This window comes from Bison bison, unplaced genomic scaffold, assembly GCF_000754665.1.
Source record: "Bison bison bison isolate TAMUID 2011002044 unplaced genomic scaffold, Bison_UMD1.0 scf7180017864162, whole genome shotgun sequence".
NCBI classification, from domain to species: domain Eukaryota; kingdom Metazoa; phylum Chordata; class Mammalia; order Artiodactyla; family Bovidae; genus Bison; species Bison bison.
The window spans coordinates 2,983,703-2,987,359 of NW_011494734.1; the positions used below are offsets into that span (position 1 = coordinate 2,983,703).

The 3,657-nt window shown below is 36.6% G+C and overlaps 1 protein-coding gene across 3 annotated transcripts in view; it reads left to right on the forward strand.

The window, feature by feature from the left end:
* Nucleotides 1–3,657, forward strand: part of BCAP29 (B-cell receptor-associated protein 29) — a 52,888-nt gene that overhangs the window by 21,730 nt on the left and 27,501 nt on the right. The window lies entirely within an intron of this gene.

A 3,657-nucleotide genomic window follows, 5' to 3' on the forward strand; every position in this document is an offset into this window, starting at 1 on the left:
ACATGTTCTTCTGGCTAAAATACCAAGGGTGACCTATTTACAAATTCCTGCTCAAATATGAAGATAAAACATTGTTTCAGCCAAGAGAAACATGCTCTGTTTTACAGACAAACATGTAGGTGTTTCAGATCTGTGTTGTAAATACAAATGTTCCTGCCTTAGCAAAAGACCTATGTTCCTGAAAAGTTGCTTGTAAACACATTTGGAAAATTATCACAGTTTTTCATCATAGTACATTGCTGCTAAAAGAAGCAATGACAGGGGGAAAGTTTTGGTTATAAGATAAGGTTATAATATTAGGGCTTGAGATAAGCCCTAATATTTTCTACGTGCCAGATATAAGAAAAACGTTCCTTGAAAGAAATGGTACGGACAGAGTAAGCTACAGACTGGGGGGTGTCAGTAGAGAATTCAGTGTCTCATTCCAAAATACATTGCAATAAGGACTTGGGGTAGGGAGTCCCAACTCCCATTTCCCTGAAGGCAGCTATTTCTTCTGCATTTTTTGTTTTTTTGAAAAACAGTTGTTTTAGTATCTTCTTAGACAAGGAGGAACAAATTATTATTGCCTGCAGCTGCATAGCACTGAAAAGTTCTAAATCTGATGTCATCTAAGAAACTGCCTCAAAGTTGATGGCTTGACCCCTGAGCAACATTCCAGCTTATGACAGATAGTCCTTGATGTTGTCCAGATACTGGGAACCTCTCAGGCACAGTCAAGATAGTAATCAATGCATAGGCCTTCTCCAATTTCAGATCTCTTCCACTGCTTTGTGTTGGAAATAAATTGGAAAACATTCAGTAATTGAATAAAAAATACTTTATGCCATTTGTAAGTTTAGATTAAAAAAAAATAGGCCTCAGTATAAGTTTCTGTAATACATCTTGCTATTGTTAATTATGTATATTGTTTGGACAGAGTTGAGTTCATCAAGATGTATTTGCATTTGAAACGGAAAGCCTGAAGATAAATGCTAATTGCTTAAAAAAATTGGTAGGATATTTTTTCTGATATAAAGTATATAGTCACTTTCCTACTTCTTATTTAAAGTAAAAAAAAAATCATTTAGAAGCAGTAAGTTAAAAAATAATTTACTCTTCTAGACAAAATGGTAGATGGTGTGTTTGGAATAGTATAGCTCAAAATTCTAAATCTTCTCATAGTTGTACTTTTGGCTCTTCTGCAGTTCCAAACAATTTGGAACATTATCACGAAGTTTTAACATTTGTATGAAAATAAATTTAGTAATCAGACATTTCAAAAGAGAAATAGTGTTCTTTTTTTACCCAACACAAAATATTGCTGGTAATCCTTCTGAAGAATTCAAGGGACTATTTCCAAAATACCTTTAATTAGTTTAAAAAATTATTTTGAATTCCTGCTTTTTTTAATATCTGCCAAGGATCCTTTTCCTTAAGTTGTAAGCAGAGTAGGACAGAAATAAAAGGCAGACAAGAGTAGGTTGTGTGCCATGCTACCTCTCTTAACCCTGGCCAGCTTAGTTTTTTTCTCCCTTTGATTTTTAAAAAATCCAACTCATGTATTTTGAGTTTTAACTTCACAAGTCTGATATATAACTCTAAACTCAGTGTTATTTTGAGTAATATAAAGAAGCTCAATATTTCTTTGACAATTCAGATGTTTGGAGAAGATGAACTCTTGTATAATATAGGCATTTTGTTTATGATCTGATAACAAGCGATTCCAAGTTTCCTATTTAAAGTGTAGACTGCAGAACTACTTTCAAAGTGAATCAAGGTTGAGGTAAAAGCAGATTTTACCTGTTTGAGTATGTTCTGTTTGGTTTCTGCAAGGAGTGTAGTATTTTATGAACACATTTTATTTTAGATAACATGGTTACTGACCTTGAGAAGATCCAAGTTCCATTTCTAATGGAGGTATAACCCTGGCTGTGTTCTCTTGACCTATACTAGTCAAATTCATTCAGACAAGACTAAGAAATAAATTAGTAGTTCAAGGTATGGATGAGTTCAGCAGCACAATGCTTTGTATATAGTACCATTCAAATAATATTCATAGATTTCTATAAATTGAGAGTATTAAGACTGATGGTGCTTAAGAAATGTTTCAGGAAGTTCTCTTATATTTCAAAATTGAGTAGAAAGGCAGTGTGGTATATTTTTTAAAAGAGGTAAATAGAATATTGTTCTTATGCATGGTCTTACCCTTAGTGTTTCTTTTAATCTTGGTGAAACATTTTCTCCAAATATATTAGTGGAAGTGAAGCACAGATACAAATGTCTATTTAAACTGATTCAATCCAAATTGGGAAAGTATTATTCTGAAAGCAGGTATTAAGAGCACTCACTCTATCAGCAGTGCCAAAATCTCCATCAGTTTTTAAACACCAGCTCAGATTTTTCACCAGTTAGTTAATTAAATTACCTGTGCTCCAATGCAGTCATATGACCCTAGTGAGCCAACGGAGAGCGTGCATGTCCCCAAGCATCCAATTTACACTCAAGACTAACTTAGTCAGTTGTAAGGACCTGATCTGTCATTTTTAATGATCTGTTTAATGGTAGCTCTGATGTCCCAGTGTGTGGAGTAATTGGGAAAGGGCACTGCCATGAAAATTGAGAACTTAAGCTCTGAAGAATTTACAAAGTTCACAAGCCCTCATAATAAAAATAGACCTTGTACGTAGCGGAAAACTTTCTGATATCCAAGGAAATTGACTTCAAAAGATTCTTCCCAGGAGAGCTTCCCAGGATTTATTCTTAATACCTTCTCAGTACTTATTCTTAAAACTAGAAGAAATACGTATCATTCAGTCATTGCATGCATCCAGGCAATAATTTTAAGTGTGATTGAGTTGTATATGAAAATGTCTCTTCCTCATTCCTTTAGGAGCAGAAGTATATCCATAGCATGCTACATTGAAAGTTCTCAGGACTGGCAGTCTAATAGTAGAAGTTGAGTACTAGTGTATGTCTCCTACATAAAGGGAAAAGGAAAAAAAAGTGACTAAGGCAAATTCCTTGACCCTGCCATTATTCTTTCTTCCTTTTCTTCCTTTCTTTTTCTTTCCATCAGCAATTTGGGGGGGAACTATTCAAATAACATTCATTGTAAGGTTGAATATAAGAATCTGCCACACTGCAGATGAATTCTTTACTAGCTGAGCCACCAGGGAAGTCCACGAATGCTGGAGAGGGTAGCCTATCCCTTCTCTAGCATATCTTCCTGACCCAGGAATAGAACCAGGGTCTCTTGCATTGCAAGTGGATTCTTTACCAGCTGAGCTACCAGGGAAGCCCATTCAAATAACTTCTTCATTGTAAGATCATTTAACATGGAGCATCAGTTCAGTTCAGTTCAATCGCTCAGTCGTGTCCGACTCTTTGCAACCCCATGAATCGCAGCACACCAGGCCTCCCTGTCCATCACCAACTCCCGGAGTTCACCCAGACTCACGTCCATTGAATCAGTGATGCCATCCAGCCATCTCATCCTCTGTCGTCCCCTTCTCCTCCTGCCCCCAATCCCTCCCAGCATCAGAGTCTTTTCCAGTGAGTCAACTCTTCCCATGAGGTGGCCAAAGTACTGCAGTTTCAGCTTTAGCATCATTCCTTCCAAAGAAGTCCCAGGGCTGATCTCCTTCAGAATGGACTGGTTGGATCTCCTTGCAGTCC